This window comes from Sus scrofa, chromosome 10, assembly GCF_000003025.6.
Source record: "Sus scrofa isolate TJ Tabasco breed Duroc chromosome 10, Sscrofa11.1, whole genome shotgun sequence".
Lineage (NCBI taxonomy): Eukaryota > Metazoa > Chordata > Mammalia > Artiodactyla > Suidae > Sus > Sus scrofa.
Window position 1 is genome coordinate 56,125,156 of NC_010452.4, and position 6,000 is coordinate 56,131,155.

The 6,000-nt window shown below is 47.8% G+C and overlaps 1 protein-coding gene across 3 annotated transcripts in view; it reads right to left on the reverse strand.

Annotated features, from left to right (window-relative positions):
• ITGB1 (integrin subunit beta 1) overlaps positions 1-5,453 on the reverse strand; it is a 52,216-nt gene extending 46,763 nt beyond the window's left edge. For 2 of the 3 annotated variants that reach the window (XM_013980285.2, XM_021064065.1), the window contains exon 1: positions 5,214-5,356. The gene's annotated coding sequence lies outside the window, so the exon portion shown is untranslated. 3 annotated transcript variants of the gene reach the window in all.

Sequence of the window (6,000 nt, forward strand, 5' to 3'; positions counted from 1 at the left end):
AAATAAATGATTAACTATTAAATACTGGAGAACTAATAAATTACTATTCCTAATTTCATAAAGACTATGAAAGCTTTATTTACATATTCATTCAATAAACACTTATACACTAAAATGTGACTTCCATACTTCAAATGGTACACTCTCAATATATTTTTTCATGTAAATACTTTACTCATCACTCCACTGAAACTACATTCCCTACAACAAAATATTAATTTTCCTTTCTCACATTTCTTTGGCCTTCACTGGCTCAATCTCTTCACCAACCACCATAAGCAGATTTAACTACTCCTTTTTGGAGGGTCCCAAAACATACTTTTTTCCCCCCAAGGTTTCCTTTCCTTGTTATTCTTTTTCATTCATAGGAAATGGGTTGCCTCTTCAAAGAGAATGCTCTCTGAGAGCCAAAACATATTCTTTTTTTTTTTTTTTTTTTTTCTTTTGGTTGTTGTTGTTGCTATTTCTTGGGCCGCTCCCGCGGCATATGGAGGTTCCCAGGCTAGGGGTCGAATCGGAGCTGTAGCCACCAGCCCACACCAGAGCCACAGCAACAGGGGATCCGAGCCGCGTCTGCAACCTACACCACAGCTCACGGCAACGCCGGATCCTTAACCCACTGAGCAAGGCCAGGGACCGAACCCGCAACCTCATGGTTCCTAGTCGGATTCGTTAACCACTGCGCCACGACGGGAACTCCCCCTCTTTTTTTTTTGTCTTTTTTTGTCTTTTTGTTGTTGTTGTTGCCAAAACATATTCTTGATAGCGTCTAGCACAGTAAATGACAAACCTTCAGTGATGCTCAATAACACAGTGTTGCTTTAATTCAGATTTCTGTTATAACTAATTGTATTTATGTTTGCAGACCACACCAGACTAGAGTTGGACGGCCAGAATCTGGGCCTTCATTTTACAGAGTCTTCATTTTATTTATATGTGTATATAGTACATATTTAAATATACATATGATTATATGTCAAAGTAGTCAAACAGTATTTGCTAAATAAGACTGGACTCTGCAGTCTAACTCTACTGCCCCTTGACCACGTCACCACCTGTCATCTGCCTCTTTGGTCCTACCATTCCCAGCTCCTCTACAAAGCCTTCCAAAACCATTAAAGCCAATGCTGACCTTTTCCTCAAAATCTATTAGAAAATTTTACCTGGTAAGGTACGCTGTGTAGAACATCCTGCGGTATCTGCTGTTTCCCCAGACTGAACACAACTTGCCCCAACAAGACAAGTGTCCTCAACAGCAAGGTCCACGGCAACCTCTTGACCTACCCCCGCTCAGCGCCAGTGCTCAGGAAACTGGCACTCGGGACACCGTCGGATTAACATGGGATGGACAACAGAGCTCCAGCCTGCCAGAGAGCGAACAGGAACAGATCTGGCTGGCCAGCACTGGCAGGCTTGCTCAAAGCCACGAGCTGACACAGCACCTGCCCTCTGGGGTGAGGGCTGCTCATGGGAGACAGGGGAGCTACACTCTGCAGAGCCAGGTCACAAGACAGCAGGCCTTCGGCTCTCAGGGTAACGGAAAGAGGGAAACCAAGAGACCATTTTCACGGTATAGCTGCAGAAACCAAAGCCGCTTCCAGTGAGGTGAGGTATCCCGACAAACATCACAGTTCAGGTCCCTCAATCCAGACACCTTGACCACATCAAACTGCTTCTCTCGTGATGCCTCTCTCTTCAGCCCAAGCAGACTCATCACAGAGAAAAACTGAGTGACCCAAGTCATTCACTAAAGTTGTCACAGGAAGGAATGAGAAATTCAAACCAACCGAGGAAGGGAAGGGCTTTTCTAGATTCCTTCTCCTCCACCCAGCCCTGGCCGTGAAGCAGCTGAGAAGCAGCGTGAAAAGTCTCACAGACTCAATTCCCAAATCGCAGTCGCCCAGCCAGACGGCTCTGAGCTCTCAATCTGCAGATGCAACACCGCTCCAGCCGAGCTGGCCTGCAGATTCAACACCACCCCTGCGGTGAGGTGGCCTCCTCGGTGCAGGTCGCCTCCCAACCAGAAACCGGGCCACTTCTGTTCCTTCCTCCTCTCACCTCAGACACCAAGCTTACCTGTTCTCCTTCCAAAATTAGTAGTTCCTGTTGCCCAACCCAAGTCATCCTCCATACCAAGGACCTCCAAAGCTTTTTAATCCCTCATTTTTATTATTTAAAAAAATCGAGCATACATATGCCATAAAACATGTATTTATAAATTAAAATACATGTACTTCTACAGCAATATAGAATATTATAAATCATAAAAATTTACCCTAAAATGATGAGATTAAAATATGTTTTAATATATATGTATTATAAACAGTCTATTTTCTTCCCACACTCCAGTGAGTTATTTCATACAGCCCGAGGGTCCAGGAAGCAGCACTCTGGAGACTGCATAATGAGACTAGGCCTATAATTACGTGTGTGTTTATATACGTATGTACTAGGTATATTCAAAGCAGTTTTTCACACATTACATGATGACATGATATACACATGCTTCAGCACCATGCTAGATACAGTTAACCTTGTCTTCTAAAGCCACAAACCAAAAATACAGCTTTAAGGCAGTTGACTTTTATTTTATATATAAAACTTAACTCTGTGTAAGATAATTAGTCTTAAAAAAAGATGAGAAATTCACAAAGTATAGCTTGGCTCCTTTTGCATACATCTTCTGAAAAAGATATACTACATTTTTTCACTCATCTATTGAAATATTCTAAGGCTGGGGTTTATAGGGATTGCACTTCCTTTAGCCTAGATACATACTCTTAATGTATGCAGTTTTCTACAGCTATAGATGCTGCTATCATTTCAGGTTCTAAAGACTAATATACTCTTCCCTACTCTCACGCCTGTCGGCGCATCCTCCCTACCCCAATACCCCCACCTGTGCAACAATATAAAAGGACAAAAACCCCACAACACATCACAGTCAGAGTAGACCTGCTAATACAACAAGACATTTACCTACGTGCACAATATGATCTTCTAGGAATCTACTCACAACCAGACAGATCCTACCTCTCCATCCAGAGTGGGGCAATCAGTCCCTATGAATCCTCTCAGATAACTAATTCAATTTCTTACACATTCAGAAATGTCCATTCTCAGAACTCAAAAGTTCTGAAACTTTTACCAGAGAGATGTGTCCTCTCATCATTCCAGCAGAGAACAAACCAGTGTCCTTGTGAAATAATTAAAAACATATATTTCCTTCAGATAGAATATTACCCCTTGATGATAGAAGCCACAATTTGGCAAGAAACCAAACAATAAAGCTACTAAGTGGCCATCATTCCATGAAAACTAGCACCACCTTAAACTGATTTTCACTATTTACAGCCCCAGAGTCCCTCCAGGAGTTAGGAATTCATCCACCCCATTAAAGAAATACATGTGATGCTAATTTGGGGCAGCTTTTAATTATACCGACCAGAAAACTGAGGAAAAAGCCACCTGAATCCAGTGATTTTCAGTATTGCTGATTCGATTCTTTTCACATGCAGGATGTTGACGGGATTATAAAACAATCTTAATATAGAGTATTTTTTAACATTCTTCTAAAAGGAATCAACATTACAAAAGCTTAAATGTTTAGGTCTGTGACCTCAACACAGATGACTTGATTTGGAGTTTGTTTTCTATTTACAGAAGTAAAGTATTAACCACATCCCCTATCTTTTAAACTAGCATTCTAACATCTTCCATTTTATACTGAATTTTAGGGTGAGTAAAATGTCTTGTCTCCTCAGACATCTATAACCAGAACACTGATTTGTTTCACGTGTTTTCTATTTATTAATCCTCTTCACTCATTTATTATTAAACAAGGGACTAAAATTATTTTCAAATATGAACATTACAGTAGGACTCTTAAATAAGCCCTGACCCTCCCTATGGCCTTGATATTCACAGACTTAGAATAGGTAACTTGCAACTAAAATCCCTTAATCATTTCTCAAGTGGTCTATTTATGCAACCTGTTGGAAAGGCTGCATGCAGTTGAAGAAAGATGCCTCATCAAAACATTTAGCATTGGTTATTTTTGTACCACCAAAACAATAAAAAATAACATTCCAGTAACTCTACTCCCCTAAATATTTATGTGGAACGCAGACTCCAAAACGCCTTACTAATGATGCTATCAACTACAGGCATACTTTAAAAAAAAAAAAAAACAAGAAGGAACGAAAAGGAGTTGATATTTATTGAGCATCTACTCTAAGCTAAGTGTTTTCCATTTTCCATTAGCTTTTCACTACACGGTACTTATGCAAGGTTACTTGTGGTTCAAACAACGTCTGCTAGACCCCATGGGTTCTCCTCACTACAGCTGGATGATCACCCAGGCTCCTGGTGTGTCGGTTTCAATTGGAAAACAGGGATAAAAACAGCATATACCTGGTCGGCTCAGATCCAGGGTTAAACGAGAAAATACAGGTGAAGTGTGTAGAGCTAAGCATGGCCCTCACTTATGCCGTTATTATAACAATTACGTTTTCTTATTAGTGTCGGTATTGCTCCCATTTTACAGCAGAGGAAATGGAACCTTAAAGAGTCTAATTTACTAGGGACCAAACCAACCAGCGCTAGATTTTGATCCAAAACACACATCCGATAAAACAAGAATTACTTGGGCATTAAATACTGGCATTCTTAAAAATACGACTTGTTATGAAGCCTAAGCAACCGCACGAATCAGGCAGCGGCTGGGGTTAGCCCTTCGCACCGCCGCCCACAACCAGCCTCGGGGGGAAAGGGGCCCACAGGACGCCCGACCCCGCGCCCCTTCTCCGAGCAACGCCGGAGAGCTGGAGCCGAGGCGGAGCTGTCCCCGCGCGGAGGCCCGGCACCCGCGCGACCCGCCGCGTAAGGCGGCGGGGCCGAGGCCGCTCCCAGGACGCCGGCCCGCGAAGGCCTGTCGGCGCCCAGCCGGCGGGGTGGCGCCCACAGCGGGTGTCCGAGCGGCGGATCCTGGCCCCGGGCCTCCGCAAGCGCGGCCTCCCGCGGACAGCGTCCTGGGCCGGCCCGCACCCTCCACCTCCCCCGGCCGGACAGTCGGAGAGCGAAGCCGGGAGCGGGCGCGGCCCGACTTCCTCCCCCGCCCGACGGCTGGAATCCGCCCCCAGGCCGCGGCCCCCACGCGCGCCCCGGGGCCCCGGGCCGGCAGCGCACCCAGCCCGCCGCCCGCCCGCGCCCACCTTCTCCCGCGGCGCCCGGCCCGCGCGGTCGGCTCCACCAGCGCTCCGCGACTCCCGCTCGGCCTGTCCGAGGGCTGGCGTGGCCTCCCCGGCTGCGGCGCGGGCGCGGCGGCGGCAGCTCCTCCTCCTTCGCGGGCGGGAGGAGGAGACTCGGCGACGCGGGGCCGCCTCCTGGCAGGAAACGACCCCCGCGGCACCGCCTCCTCCGCGCGGCAATCCAGCTCCTCAGGCCGCCGCCGCCGCCCTCTCCCTCCGGAAGCGCATTCCTGCCGGGCGGCGTCAGCCGCGCCCGCGCGGCGGGGGTGGGGGAGGGACGCGGGGTGGGAGGTGGAGGAGGGGCGGGGAGGGCGGCCGCTGGGACAAAGGAGCGGGCCTGCCGGGCGCCGGTGGTGGGGGTCTCTGCCGCAGCGTTCGCCGTGCCTCAGTTTCCTTAGCTGCCCAGGGAGGAAGGGTCTGCGCCGCCCAGCGCGCCTTAATCTCCTCCCGTGAGAAGTTCTGGAGCCTTCTTCCTGCCTTGTCTTAGGTGCTGCTTTCCTAAGGCCGCACGTCTGTCCTGCCCGGGACTGCCTGGTTTTGAACCTTGGAAGCCTTGCCTCCAGGGAGCCGCCGGAGACTCCCGCAAATCAAGACACTTAATCACGCACCTTGCAGGGCTTCCTGGGGCCCAAGACGTTTTCCTTTTGGAAGGGAAGGAGCTAAAGCCAGTATTTTTCTGGCGTGAGGATTTGCCTGACTTACGTCTTTGAGAAAGGGGGAGACTTAGGGAGGAGATGGGGACCCAGAAAGA